The sequence below is a fragment of the Sphaerodactylus townsendi genome, linkage group LG06 (genome assembly GCF_021028975.2).
Source record: "Sphaerodactylus townsendi isolate TG3544 linkage group LG06, MPM_Stown_v2.3, whole genome shotgun sequence".
Classification (NCBI taxonomy): Eukaryota; Metazoa; Chordata; class Lepidosauria; order Squamata; family Sphaerodactylidae; genus Sphaerodactylus; species Sphaerodactylus townsendi.
The window spans coordinates 14,580,019-14,595,731 of NC_059430.1; the positions used below are offsets into that span (position 1 = coordinate 14,580,019).

The window sequence follows — 15,713 nt, forward strand, 5'->3', positions numbered from 1 at the left end:
AAGGCTGAGAGGGAGTGACAGCCTCGAGGACACCCTGGTGAGAAGTATGGCCAAGGGAAGATCTGAACCCGTATCTCCTGGGTTGCCAGGTATCCTTTAGCCACTGGCGCAGGATGGGGGGGGGGGGGGGACGGGTGCCAGATACAGGTTGGTTAACTCCTGGAGATTTGGCAATGGAGCTTGGGATAAACAGGGACTTTAGTGAAGTGCAACGCCAGCACAGCTGACCCTCCAAAGCAGCCGTTTTCTTTAGGGGAACCGATCTCTGTAGTCTGGCGTTGAGCTGTAAAGAGCAGCGATGGAGAACCTTTTCGAGACCGAGTGCCCAAACGGCAACCCAAAACCCACTTTTTATCGCAAAGTGCCAGTACAGCAATTTAACCTGAATACTGAGGTTTTAGTTTAGAAAGAACGGTTGACTCCGAGGCGTGCGTTACTCGGGAGTAAGCTTGGTGGTAGTCGGTGGTTTTGCTTTGAAGCAGCCATGCAACTCTTCCAACGGGTGAATCACGACTCGAGGAGGGTTTACTCAGAAGCAAGCCCCATTGCCAGCAACTGAGCTTACTCCCAGGTAAAGGATCGCGCTTTAGTTCTTCGCATGAAAATCAGTGGGGCTTAACAGCGCTTAACAGGGTTACCTACACTGCTCCCCCAAAACTAGGTCTTAAGTTTAATGCTAATAATCGACCCCAGGGGCTCAGGCCAGCCTAGATGTATGTGTGTGTGGGGGGGACGACTCTGCGCATGCCCACAGAGAGGGCTCTGAGTGCCACCTCTGGCACCCGTGCCATAGGTTCGCCACCACTGTTCTAGGGGGCCTCCAAGTCCTACCTAGAGGCTGGCATTCCTAAACACCAACTACTGGCACACACCTACATAGGCTTCCCATCAGATTCTGGTTTATGAGCATATAAAACCTTGACAAACATCTACTTCTCCAGACAGACAGAGATGGTCCAAGGCATTTTGATACCAATATTTACATTAAAGTCCACCTAATGGGATACAAAGTGAACTAGTGGGGGTTGGCCAGCTGTAGGGGATGGAGCTAAGGATCTCAGTCCATCCTCCCAAGCATCCCTTTACTCCAGGGGAACTGATCTCTGTCGTATGCAGAAGAGCTGCAGTTGTGGGAGATCTCCAGGTCCCTCCTGGAGGCTGGCATCCCTAATTCAGGGTGAGCCTCGTTAGTTCGCAGCAAAAAATCCAGCACCATGCAAAAACTTTAACCCACAAAACTATGCAAACGTTTGAGTGACACAGGACTCTTCATCAACATAAGTTGTTAAAGGGGGCATATGTTTCAGTCTGGTCATTTATCCAGACCTGCGTTTACATCCGGATGCAGACTATTCCTACGAAGTATAAGCCTATTGCATGCAGTAGGTTTACTCACTAGTAAGGGAGAATAGGTTTCAGCCTTGCAACGGCCACGTGTTTCTTGCAGAGAAACCAACACGCTGCCTAAGCAAAGGAAAAAATAAAAAACCCTGACCCAGCTGTTTCCCTCCGGAGCCCAAAATAGCCTGGGGCGTCCCCAGCTTGCTCCCTAATCCAAAATGACGGCCGCGCTAAGAACGCCCTATCCCGTCCGAGCAGTCTCGAAGTGCAGCCGGCATGGCATGATCCCTCTCAGCTGCCGTAGCCTCGTTCTGGGCGCAAGATGGCGCCCGGTTTGAAAGCACCCTATTCGTTGCCGTGGGGGGTGGGTGTGTGCTGGAGGAGGCTGAACGCGGCGGGAGGAGGGGGCGTTGCCATGGCAGCCGGGAGTAGGTGTCACACCGGGCCACTTCCTGGTTGGAGGCCAATGTCCCGGGCGCCGAGTTGGGGAAGGTGCCGCGGGGAGGAGGCGCAGCCGGGACCCGGGTGGAGGAGGAGGCCGAGGCGCTGAGGTGAGACTGGGGCCGGCCGGGGCCTTTCGGCGAGCGGGGCTGTTCCATCTTGGGACGGGGGGAGAAGAAGGGGGCCTCCCTTGGGGAGAGGGAGCAGAAAGGAGCGGACTGGATTGTCCCATTCCCAATAGGAGGGGAGCCACATTGGACTGTTCCATTCCCAATAGGAGGGGGGACCCACACTGGACTGTTCCATTTCTATTTCAAGGGGAAGATAAACCCTTGAGGGGTTTCTAATCTGGGGAGGGGCCGAATTTCTTTTAAATTTTGAAAAGTGGGATCTCCCATTTTTTTTTGGGGGGGGAAGCGAGAGAAAGAAAAAGCAGATGTATTCAGACTTGAGTTGGACCCTCCCACTTCTGCCTTGAATGGGGGGGGGAGTGAGAGGCAGCTCTTGGGAACAAAGGGGGTGGTCTCCCCCCCACCTCTGCTTCCATGGTAGGCTGACCTCTGGCATGTGGCGAAGGGGAGGCTTGCAGGGTTTGTGCCTTATGGGGAGGGGGAATCAATGAGCCCCTCCCCCGCACTCCTGGGCTTTGTGGAACATTCTGACTTTTGCAGTGGGGGGTGCATGGCGTGGTCCGGAGGTCATCGGAAGGATCCGACTTTGGGTCTTTTTTTTCAGGGCAGGGGTGCTGTGCTGAGGGTGTTGGAAAAGTTTTGCAGAGGGATCACAACTTGGGTGGGTGTGTTTTGTGGCGGCGGGGGGGGGGCAGAAATAGGAAGAGGGTCCTTTGAGCAGTCCAGAGAAAGGGATCCAGGGGGGCTTCTGGGGGTCACAATCCTAGTGGTTTCAGTTTTGGACAGGAAACAAAAATGACACTTTGGTTGCTCCCTGGCAGCTGAAGAAATGAACTCCGGAATGCAAAAAACTTGATCAAACTCTTCTTCTTGAAGTTGCCGGCAGGTTGCTTTTTGTAATTCCAGAGGCGTAACTGGGTTAGTCCCCTGAAGCTGAAGTTCCCCCATTAGACTTGTGGGTGCTTACACAGACGTAGACCTGGTGCTTTCAGAATGTGTGTCTGTTGCTAACTTCCAGGTTGGTGTGTGTAGGATAAAAGTCCCCAAAAGTGTTTGTGTGTGTGTGGTTCAGAAGTTCAGTCGGGAAGGAGATAGTGCTACGCTTAGGTGGCAACAAACCATATACTCGAACTCCTTTCGTTTATGTATTCTGGCTACACTTAAGTGGTACGTAGATCTCTCTGGAAAGCAGGGAGGTCTGTCCCAAGCTCTGTTTGTAAAGGGTTGGTAGGTATCTGGAAGTAGGTGTGTCCCCGGCGGGGTGTCTTATTGACATCTTGAAGGGCTGGGATGATAAAAGCGCTTCTGTTGAAAATGACTCTCATCTGATTGTTTTGGATACTTTTTTTCTCCTCCTCCTCCTTCCTCTGGGAAAGTTGGAAAGGGATCAGTCTGCTACCCTTGGCAGGGAGGAAGCGACGGACTCTGAGTTTGGTACAGCATGATCTGTAATTTCTACGAAACTGTGTTCTCTGGCTCTCGTCCTCCGACTGCACGGTTGCTTGCGGAAGAGCTTGCTCTCAAATCGTGCTACTTCCTTGATGTGGTGACTTATCCTCTGGGAACGGAACTGAATCTGCTGATTTCGCTATGGACTCGCGGGCCGGTCCAGAGACCGACTTGGAAGTCTCTGCATCCAACAGCTTTCTGTTTTGTTAAAAAGTTTGGATCTGGCCCTGAAAGTCAGTTTACTGGACCAAAGGGCTGGTGGTGGCTCTTAATAACCCTGTTAAGCTGGATTTGAAGAGTGTGTGTGTGTGTGGGGGGGGGGGGGGATGACGACAAAGAAGTCTTTCAGTTTGTACCGTACAAAAATTTTGGTCCTTTTGATTCATGCATCCCGATTCTGCGTCTGTTTTCCCTGGAGTAACGCTTGCTGAGCCGCTTCTCTGTCAAGCTGCTGTCCCTGTGCTCGCCTGTCTGTGCTTCTTTTGCTGAGTTAGCGTGCCATAGGGTTGCTGGTGGAAATCAAATCACAGCTGACTCGTAGCGGTCCTGTAGGGTTTTCAAGCCAAGGCACGTTTAGAGGTGGTTTGCCACGTCAGCCTCGGTGGCCTGAGAGAGTTCTGAAAGAACTGTGACGGGCCCAAGGTCACCCAGCAGGGGAATCAAACTCCGTTCTCCAGCTCAGAGTCCGCCTGGCTTCTTCATAGTACACATTCATTGACTCAGCACCTTATGTGATAAGCCCCCACCCCCCACCCCCGTGATGTTCTTTATTATTTCTTATCCTTTGTTGCAGTGTCCAGCCAATCTGCAGTTACTGGCACCAGTTTGCAGAGTGAGTCTTTGATGTGTAAATACCCAGAAACTGTTCATGTGGAAGAGGGTGTGTCCTTGTAAATATTTGCTCTGCCCTTCTACTCTGTGCCTTGCCTTAGCCGGCGATTCAGAAAGGGTGTGCTCGACTGGTAAGAAGCGATGTTTCCCCTTTGCTGCTCGGCTTCCTTCTTCCTTGGATTCCTGTTGTGGAAACCTTGAACTTCTAATTTGCTGAATGGGCTGCCCTTGTCCGCTTTTGCGCTCTGCGCTCTTGCCCTGAAGTTTCTGTTTTAATTGACTCTCTGCCTCGGCTGTGCATGGATGGCAGTGGGAAGGTGCTTGCTCCATAGAATTATCTCTGGATTGATATTTGGTTTCATTGGTCGATAAGGCGGATCAGGGCTTGCAAGCTGCTGTCCTGGGGGAAGAGTTGAGCTAGAAACCACGACAGTGATGCATTGCCCCGAGAAGAGGCTAGGCCTGATATTTGACAAGGGAGCAAAGTCAGAAGGAGAGGACTTCTTGGTTTACTCCTCTTCAGGAAAGGGCAACTGTATTTTCTGTATTTACTTTATAATTTGATTTCTAGGCAGCCCTACTCTTTATGGGCTCGCCACGGCTCATGACGATAAAAGTGCCAGGTCAAAATTAGCAACAATGCATTGTGGAAAAGTCTCACTAAACTAAGGGGAATGAAAAAAAAAGGAGAGAGAAAGGGAAGGGGAAAAGGAGAGGGGAAGAAAAGGAAAGAAAGGGAGGCAAGCCGTGGTGGGATTCAGCAGGTTCGCACCACTTTGGCAGAACCGGTTGTTAAAATGGTGCTTGTAAACAATCAATTATTAAATTATTTGAGTTCCCACCACTGGAACCGGTTGTTACATTATTTGAATTCCCACCACTGGAGGCAAGCTATGATGGAATGCCGTTACTCCCCTTAACAGTAGGCTTGGTGGAACAGGCCCTGCAGAATTGTGGTAAGTCCTTTAGGGCCTGGGTTTCATTTGACAAAGCGTCGAACCAGGGCTGAAAAGGCCCTAACCCTGGTCAAGGTCAGCCAGATATCTTTAGGACCAGGGATCACCAAGTTGTTTATTCCTAGAGAGGAGTGCTCTCTTGGGGGTGTATTTGGAGAGGCACTCTGTGTTCGTGAAGATCCTCATTTCCTCTTGCACTTCATGTTGCCACGCTTGGGGTTATCGTGCTCAGACCCACCCCAGTTGTCGCAGAAATGCGGAAGATCTGTGGGACGTCGCGTCGGCTGCAGAATCCTGCTTTCTAAGAACACGTTCTTATGCGGCCCCGCATCAGCCCTGCTAGTATCTTCCTTCCCAGTAAGCATGCATGGGACTGATCTCAAACCATCTCAGTTGATGCTAATTTTGAAATGAAAGCAAGTCTCTGGCCTTTGTACCTTCTAAGAAAGTCTGTGGGCCGTATCCTGGTGGAGTGACTGGCCAGTAAGGTTTCAATAGGCAGAGCTTCACCGGCAAGTGGAATAAATTATGCAAAAGAATAGGCAGTGCAAGATGTGCCTGTTTATGTGAAGAAGTGGGCATGCATGCACAGAGGTGTCACTCCAAGGGTGCTGCGCGTGTAACCTCAGCCTGTGGGTTCTGTGGGGCAGAACTTGGAATGAGATTGCAACAACAATTTTTAAAAACAAAATGGTTTACTTTCTTAACATATAACATCAACATTTAACATCACACTTCAAGGTCCTGTTCAGGTTGCATTTTCAAGACCTTCTAGTTACAGTCTACTGATACTGCCAAGTCCAATTCTTCTTTGCAAGTGGGTTGGCTCCTGAAGACTCCAAGGGCTTGGTGAACAGGATTCAACATGGTGAAGGTTTCCAGGAGAACTCTCACCCATTACAACCACAAAAAACCCTGAAACAATAAACTCCAACATTTACAACATAGCAAAAATAAACAACTACCTTCCCAGTAGTTCCCAACAATATTGCAGTTACCTTAACAAGGTGTTAAGGGTTTGTACAACCAAGGTCCGAGTCTGGTAGCCTTGTCTCCTCCAACTACATGAACTCTGCAGCCTTCTCCTGCTTTGGGTCTCCACCCCTTTCTGGGTCAACCCATTCTGAGCATGGGGGTTACACACGCTGCACTGGGTGCATGCCCCTGCGGGTTTTTGGTGAGGGCGTGACGGGGCGGAGGACGCACCAATGCGCCGGGCGCTTTCCCCCCCTTGCTACGCCTCTGTGCACGCCCGAATGCTTATGTCAGGAATAAAACCTGGCTGGTCTTAAAGATGCCACAGGACTCAAACTGTTTTCTGAGCCTGTTTTAGTTAACATTTTTTACGCGGATAGCAGAATTGGGTTTGTTTTGGTGCAGGCTTTCCTGTGACGGCGGATCAGCATCCCATGACTTCGTTTAACACATTGAGCATACTGTACATACATTTCAGAGGAAGTTTGTGCTTTTTCTGTTTGACGGGCGGCTGCCGCCGCCTGAAGCTATTAATGCCAAGCGGTTTCACTCTGGCTAAAATAGCACCTGCTTTCCTTCTGGGCGGAGCTGTAATTAGATTGGAATTTCTAATAAGTATAACTATTGGAGCTGAGCCTTGCAGAAAACACATTTTTAGCATCGTGTAATTTTGCTGGAGCTCTTGAGGACATTTATTGTGTCTCCCAGAATTACAGCTCTCGGGTGTAAGTGCTGATGCGGGGCTCAGGAGCTACGTGGGGTGGTGGCAAATTCTTCGAAAACTGGAACTGGGCATTGCAAAAGAGGTGTGTGTGTGTGTTATTTCTGTGGAAATAATGAGTTCCCCCTTTAGCGCGGTGTGTCTACAGTGGCCTGGATCTGTTGTGAACGTGATGTTGTTGGGTTGCAAGTGGCCAGTTCATAGGTTTTCACCTTCCTGGATTCTGCATCTTTTGATCGCATTGGCCAAGAAAGCCAATGCGATTCGGGGCTGTATCAATAGGAGTATAGCGTCTAGATCGAGGGATGTAATTGCACCTCTCATAAAAACATAAGAACAAGCCAGCTGGATCAGACCAGAGTCCATCTAGTCCAGCTCTCTGCTACTCGCGAGTGGGCTCCACCAGGTGCCTTTTGGGAGCTCACAGGCAAGGATGTGAAAGCAATGGCGCTTCTCGCGGCTGCTGCTCCCGAGCACCCTGGTCTGTTAAGGCATTTGCAATCTGAGATCAAGAGGAGGAACAAGATTGGTATGCCATAGATCACGCACTTCTCCCTCCATAAATCTGTCCAAGGCTCTTTTTAAAGCCTTATCCAGGTGGAGTGGCCATCCCCACCTCCTTCTGTGGCAGCATATTCCAAACACCAATCACACGTTGCGTGAAGAAGTGTTTCCTTTTATTAGTCCTAATTCTTCCCCCCAGCATTTTCAATGAATACCCCCTGGTTCTCTCTATTCTGCATTGGTTAGACCTCATCTGGACTATGTGTACAGTTCTTGGCACATGATTCGGGAGGAATATTGACAAGCTGGAGCAGGACCAGAGGGAGGCAACCAAAATCAAAGGTCTGGAATCCATGCCCTGAGGGAGAGACTTAGGGAGTTGGGGATGTTTCGTTTGGTGAAGAGAAGGTTAAGAGGTGACATGATAGCCATGTTTTCATATTTGAAGGGATGTGTCATGTTGGTGGCCATGCCAAAGAGGGAGCAAGCTTGTTTTCTGCTCCTGCAGAGACTAGGACCAGGAGTAATGGGTTCAAGGAGCAGGAAAAGAGATTCCACCTAAACATCAGGAAAATCTTCCTGACAGACAGGGCTGTTCGACAAGTGGAATGCACTACCTCGGAGTGTGGTGGAGTCTCCTTCTTTGGAGGTTTTTAAAGAGAGCCTGGATGGCCATCTGTCAGGGGTGCTTTGATTGTGTGTTCCTGCATTGCAGGGGGTTGGACTGGATGGCCCTTGGGGTCTCTTCCAACTGTATGTTTCTATGAGCCCCTAAGTTAGTGGGCATGCCAGCGACACCCCTTTTCTGTGGTGCTGACTTATGATGTATAGTAAGTACTGCATGTATGTGAGTGTGGTGTAATAGTTTAGAGCAGTGGACTCTTATCTAGAGAAGAAGAGAAGAGTCTGAATCTGTACCCTGCTTTTCTTTCCTGTGAGAAATCTCAAGCTGCTTGCAAACTCAAGGTGACTTACAAACCCCTTCCCTTCCCCTGCCCATAACAGACACCTTGTGAGTTGGTGGGGTTGAGAGAGTCCTGAGAGGACTGTGACTGGCCTAAGGTCACCCAGCAGGCTTCATGTGGAGGAGCGGGGAACAAATCCAGTTTACCAAATAAGAGTCTGCCATTTATGTAGAGGGGAATCAAACTCAGTTTTTCAGATCAGAGTCCCCCTGCTCTTAACGGCTACACCACACTGATTTGATTCCTCGCTCCTCTACATAGCCTCCCTCGACTGGGTTTTGTTCCCCACTCCCTACACATTAAACCTACAGGAGGTGACAACCCAGTACAATCCTCTCAAGGCCTCTTTCATGGGGTGTCTATTTGTGGGATGAAGAAGGAGGTGGTTCAAGCTGGCTGAGACTCCTTAAAGACAGAAAGGCGGGGTATAAATCCAAACTCCTCTTTTTCCCCGTAACCTATCACTGATTGATTTAGATGAGTGGTTCTCAAGCTTCCTAATGCCGCGACCCTTTCATACAGTTCCTCATGTTGTGGTGCCCCCCAACCCTAACTTTTATCCATTTTACAGATGGAGACACTGATGCAGAGTCTTGGCTGACCCCTGTGAAAGGGTCGTTCGACCCCCGAAAGGGGTCGCGACCCACAGGTTGAGAACCACTGATTTAGATGGAGAGGCTATAGCGATAGTATGCGGGCAGACAGAAGTAGCCAACCCCAGATTCTTCATATCTGACCCCGCTGGGACACCTCTACCAGCCTCCTAAGCTGTGAATAAATGCATCCATCTTGAATGTATCTAACCATCTCTATGAACGCTGTTGAAAGTGGTTTATGGTTTAAAACACCAACACAGAAAAATATCAGAAAGAGGGGAAAACACCCACCCACCCAGATTCTCTCAAGCTGTAGGTGGCCCCCTTATAGACGAAATATCCTTTGGAGGGACCTGCTTTGATCTGCTGGTGGTGATAAAGAAAAAGACCACATGTTACGTTTGTTACGTTGTATCACTTTATGTAATACGTTTTTTGTATTCGCTGCTCCCCAAAGGTAGCTTCATAGCATTAACCCTCTCTAAATGAGTTAAAAACAATTTGAAAGCATATAACTAATATAAAATGTTAACACTGAAATATTTTATTAAAATATGTGGCTACCCCCATAGCACTAAAAAACAATCCAGACACGTAGCTTACCGCCGACCTAAACGATTTGTCCTTTTTTTTTCTTGTTTGTGTTATCACGACAGTCATATACAGTTCACTGTTTTCCCTGCCCACATTATTGCTGGAGAACAGCAGTGAGCTCTGTAAGGTAGGATTTGAACTGGGGGCCTCTAGACCCAATAGATCAACTACTTGCTGTTGTACTTTTCCCTTATTAAATTGGTAAAGTGGTACCAGGGGAGATGAACTTGTGTGCTGTTCGCAAAGAAGAGAAGTGTTCAAACATATGATTGCCATTGAGTAGTATGTTTGTTTGAAAAGTGTGTTTGTGTATCTGTGATTACCAGTTTTAGGCACGTGTGCTTTGAGAAGGTTAAGAGATGACATGACAGCCATGTTTAGATATCTGGATGTCATGTTGAAATTTGAGGGGAGCAAGCTTGTTTTCTGCAGGCTCCAAGAGACTGAGTGGGTTAGAAAGGTGAAAGGAAAAGAGATTCCACCTAAACAGCGAGAGCACTTCTTGATAGTAAGGGCTGTTTTGACAGTGGGAGATACACTGCCGGAGTGTGGTGGAGTCTCCTTCTTTGGAGGTTTTCCTTAAAGGGAGGCTGGATGACCCATCCTGTCAGGGAGATGCTTTGACTGTGTGTTCCTGCATTTGCAGGGGTTGGACACCAGTGGCCCTTAAGGGGTCTCTTCCAACTCTGCCAGTTCTATGATGCTCACTAGGACAGGTGAACAACGGCGGTTCTGGTGCCATGGAATTAGCTGGGAAAAAGAATTATGCAGACACAGAGTTGAGTCCAGTGGTAGGAATAAGCATTTCAAAGACATGACATTTATAAGTCCACAACCCCCCTTGTCAAATACAAGTTGCTGGACATGGCAGGCATATCTGTTGAAAGCAACCCGGTGATCAGCGGCAGAAAGATTTGGTCCCAAATAAGTCACCTGTGGCTGTGAAAGATTTGCTTTGTGTACAAGAAAGCCCCTCTGAACCATTCAATCATTTACAGACCAGGGGTAGGGAACTGGCTCTCAGATGTTCAGGAATTCTGGTTATGGCCTACCAGCATGGCCAATTGGCCATGCTGACAGAAACTGATAGAGTTATTCAGGCTATCTATTCTAATTTTGCAAACATAAGTATTATAAAATAAATAATGGTAGCTTACAGGGTCTTCCTGGTAGCTTCAGACAGACCCCTCTGCAGGGTGGGAGCTAGCCGAGAGAATGCACAGGCAGCTAGATTCGAGTCTGGTTTATTTATTGATTAATTTTTGCAATTTATACCCCCGTCCTACACCATAGTCTCAGGGCGGGCTAACAAATGGGGATGAAGCCCCCATTAAAACATACAAAGTTAAAATCAGAATAGAAACAGTTAAAACGATACATGAAGTCTGTTAAAAATCCCAACCCCGCCCTCCCCCTGGCATCAGTAAGAGGATCCCCTGAAATTGTCGGTCATCACAGTGTCTCATGCAGCAAACAATAAAACATGAATCAGTTCATTAAATATACCAGTTAACTCCCAAGTCACAGATTCCAGCACTACAAAAACTAAAATACAATAAGAACATAAGAAGAACATAAGAACAAGCCAGCTGGATCAGACCAGAGTCCATCTAGTCCAGCTCTCTGCTACTCGCAGTGGCCCACCAGGTGCCTTTGGGAGCTCACAGGCAGGATGTGAAAGCAATGGCCTTCTGCGGCTGCTGCTCCCGAGCACCTGGTCTGTTAAGGCATTTGCAATCTGAGATCAAGGAGGAACAAGATTGGTAAGCCCATGAATCGACTTCTCCTCCATAAAATTTGTGAGACCTTTTAAAGCTATCAGGTGGTGGCCATCCCACCTCCTGTGGCAGCATATTCCAAACACCAATCACACGTTGCGTGAAGAAGTGTTTCCTTTTATTAGTCCTAATTCTTCCCCCCAGCATTTTCAATGGATGCCCCCTGGTTCTAGTATTGTGAGAAAGAGAGAAAAATTTCTCTCTGTCAACATTTCCTACCCCAGGCATAATTTTATAGACTTCAATCATATCCCCCCTCAGACGTCTCCTCTCCAAACTAAAGAGTCCCAAACGCTGCAGCCTCTCCTCATAAGGAAGATGCTCCAGTCCCTCAATCATCCTCGTTGCCCTTTTCTGCACTTTTTCCTATCTCTTCGATATCCTTTTTGAGATGTGGCGACCAGAACTGAACACAGTACTCCCAGTGCGTTCTGAACTGAAGGTAGAGCCTGCTCCACCTACAGCATAACCCTCCCCAAACGGGCGGCACCTTGGGCTGCTGGTGGAACTCCTGTTGTAGCTGCCAGATGCCACCCCCTGCAGGTGTTTCCAAATGGGGGTGTGGGGTGGGGAAGGACTCTCACTCCTTCCCATGGGCAGCAAGCGGCAGCTCACCAGGTCGAGTTCTGCTCGGCTGGCAGGCAGGCAAACCAGCAGGGAGGCTCTGTCCCAGACTGGGCTGAACAAGGTGGTTGCCCCTGTGATTTTTGAGGTCCAAGTTTCTGGAGTCAAAGCTCTCTGATAGCGCATACCTCTGAAAAATGGCTGTTCTCCAAGGCGCGACCAGACTCGAATCTAGCCATTTTGCAGCAGACCGACTTGGCAATCCTTGGAAACTATCTCCGGGAACAAGTTGTTGCAAATGGGCGGGCCCACACACACAAAAGCCTTTATTGGCATACAAAACAGGACAAAATGTTAAAACAAAACAAGGTTAAGAAATGCAGTTAAAATTACTAATTTCCAGTATAAAATTCGCAACAGTTTCACAAAAGAGCACATCAGAGCTGTTCAGGAGACTGGGTATCTTATAACACTTTCGGTGATGCAAGCACTGTGAGAGCGTTGCAAAGAAAAAATGGAATTCATGTATTTCATACGTATCTTATTGTATTTAGGGCATAGAAACAGAGAATGGTCAAGTGTTTCAACCGTAGTCATATCACATGAACAAACTCTTTTAGCACGTTCCATATTCTTAAATCTTCCCTCCAGGAGAGCTGATGGCAGCACGTTACATCTTGCAGTAGCCAAGACTCTGGGGGGGATAAATCCAGCAGAGCGAAGATGCTCACTGCGCTATAATCTCCACCTTTCGCATATGGGATTAATAATGTAGTTGGAGAACAGGTTGTCTTGGCAGCAAGAGTCAAATTATGAAAATCAAGATCCAAGAGCCTATTCTTAACTAGTCTGAAGGCCTTTGTGAGCATAAGGAGTGATTCCAAAGGGAAACCAATAGCTTCAACCTTTCTAAAGATCAAAGTATGCCATGCTGAAATAAAGTGATCTGATAACAGAGAGGGAATATAGCTATTGGATCCCACAAATGGGTGGGCCCCTTTAGAGGCTTTGCTGAAATGAATGGAGCTATGTCGGCAGGAGAGGCGATCCGGCAGACATGCGCATCCAATAATAAACACATTTCCAGAGCAAAAGTAAGGGTTTGCTATTCTAATTCTCTGGTCTAGCCCTCTGGTGGGGCTGGCTTCAGAATTTCAGACTTTGCAACATAAAGCATCTTGAGGGTCTCCTTATGTGCTTGAGTGTTTATTCTTTTCAAACTTCAGGAAGAACGCTCCCCGTGTTCCCTTTCTCTGGAGGACCTCTGGGTGCCATGGAAACTTGGAGCATTGCAAACAATTCTGAAGCGTGTTCTTAAGCACACATTTGGTTTCCACTGGTTATTAGGAAGGTCTTTAAGTTCACCACTGCACTGAAGGGAAACAAAGCCCAGCCTGCAAAACAGGCGAGGAAACCGAAAACTTGAGAGAAAAGGGGAGAAATACGAAATACATTATACCTTTTATAGCACAGGGCCAAATGGGTAAAATGGAAAACAAGTCATGTTAAAACCCAAATCGAATGTATACTTGGCATGAGGACAGTGTATAACACTAGTAGCAAAGTGCAGATTGGGGGGACGGGGGGACACCGTGGTGCCTGGGGACGGCTCTGCAAAGGGGCCCCCTCCTCCAGAGGGGTATTGGGCGGTGCGGGAAGGAGGGAAGTTCAAAAACCCTCCTGCTTCCTGAATAGCACTGTGGAGCAAATAGGCTTATGAATTTCCATGCCGTAAGTCTGTGGTTGGGAAGTATTCCTGGACTGAAAGGCTGGTGGAAGTCAATTAAAATCAAGTCAAGAAGAAGAAGTGTTGGGATTTATACTGCACCTTTCTCTCCTGTAAGGAGACTCAAGGTGGCTTACAAGCTCCTTTCCCTTCCTCTCCCCTCAACAGACACCTTGTGAGGTAGGTGCGGCAGAGTGGGGAATCAAACCCGGTTCTCCAGATTAGAATATAAAGCAGTGTAACAGTACAAGTAGGTACAGAAAATATAAGCTAAGAATAAGTGCATTAACCATAATAGCTGAAGCCATCTCTAGTTTAATATTCTATGTATTTTATGTATTTTAATTAACTTATATATATGATGTTTTAAATTTTTATTTTGTTGGAAACCGCCCTGAGCCTTCGGGGAGGGCGGTATACAAATACAATCAATCAATCAATCAATCAATCAATCAATAAATAAATAAATAAAGACTCCCAATTTCATCTTCATTGAGTATTCTGAAAAATACACCTCTTGGTTTTTATCAACCTGTTTAAAGTTGTATTTTTATAGGCATTACTGATAAACATCATCCTTTTCTCTACTAAATCTTATTATAAAAGACTTCAAAGCCACCTCGAGAGCCAGAGCGGTGTAATGGTTAGGAGTGGTGGAGAACTGGGTTTGATTCCCCTGCTCCTACACATGAAGCCTGCTGGGTGATCTTGGGCTAGTCACAGTTCTCTCAAAACTCTACCTAGCTCACAAGGTGTCTGTTGTGGGAGAGGAAGGGAAAGGAGTTTGTAAGCTGCCTTAAGTCTCCTTACAGGAAGAAGAAGAGTTTGGATTTATATCCCCCCTTTCTCTCCTGTAAGGAGGCTCAAAGGGGCTTACGATCTCCTTTCCCTTCCCCCCTCATAACCTGTGAGGTGGGTGGGGCTGAGAGAGCTCCAAAGAACTGTGACTAGCCCAAGGTGCCCACCTGGCATGTGTTGAAGCGCACAAGCTAATCTGATTTTCCAGATAAGCCTCCACAGCTCAAGTGTCAGAGCTGGGAATCAAACCCAGTTCCCCAGACTGGAGTGCACCTGCTTTAAACCGCTACACCACACTGGCAGAGAAAAGCAGGGTACAAATCCAAACTCTTCTTCTTCCCCATGAGCAGCAGACTCTAATCTGGAGAACCAGGTTTGTCTTCCCCACTCCTCCACATGAAGGCTGCAGAGTGACGTTGGGCCAGTCACAGTTCTCTCAGAACTTTCTCAGCCCCGCCTACCTCACAAGGTGTTCTGCTGTAGGGAGGGGAAGAGGAGGAGTTTGTAAGCCACTTTGAGCTCCTTACGGTTGAGAAAAGCGGGGTATAAATCCAAACTCCTCTTCTTCCCGTTCATCCACATGAAGCCTTCTGGGTGACCTGAGGCTAGTCACAGTTCTCTCCGGACTCTCTCAGCTCCATCTACATAGTCTGTTATAGGTTTGCGGTTGTCCAAGAATTCATTCCAGTTCCTTTCTTTGACAAATCCAGTGGCACCTTAAAGACGTAACAGTTTATTCATTTCAGTGTGAGCTTTTTGTGAGTCAGAGCTCACTTCTTCAGATGCTATGAAGAAGAAATCACATTCCACATTTTTATTGGGAAAATCGCAGGGTGGAGAGAGAGGAGGAGTCAAGCAGAGAGAGGTTTGGTGCAAATCACATCATAAATCTTTCAAGTGCCTTTGATGGGATTCGTGCCAAACTGCTCTGTGTCTCTCCTCCTTCGCCCCGCCTTCTGTAATCTTTCTTGTAAGAATTCCCCAAACCATCTCCACTTCACATATACGAAGGACCAAAAACTCACGGACGTTTATATTGAATAAACGATGCAAATCTTGAAAGCGGGCCATTGGACTTCTGTTTGAGTTTGCTACAACAGTCTAACCCGGCTGTTGCTTTGCAATTAACCTTGCTCTGACTCCATCTTTGTAATAATAGCTCTTGACACGGCAGTGAAAGTTGTGTTGGAAGGAAGTCGTCCATGGGCGAAGTCAAAAGATCCCTGTTATAATTGAGTAAATCATTAAAGTATCTCACCTTTGGTCAGACCAAGTGGCCGGAGCTGAAACACTTTTTAAAAAATCGCTCACTTAATTGACTGATGAATTTCCATTTTCTAATG

At 47.6% G+C, this 15,713-nt stretch overlaps 1 long non-coding RNA gene across 1 annotated transcript in view; it reads left to right on the plus strand.

Moving 5' to 3' along the window:
- Positions 1-1,767: 1,767 nt before the first annotated feature.
- The window catches only part of LOC125434333, a 116,102-nt gene continuing 102,156 nt past the window's right edge, over positions 1,768-15,713 (plus strand). The window contains exon 1 of the long non-coding RNA XR_007244768.1: positions 1,768-1,892. This is a non-coding gene — a long non-coding RNA (uncharacterized LOC125434333). The remainder of the gene's footprint in view (positions 1,893-15,713) is intronic.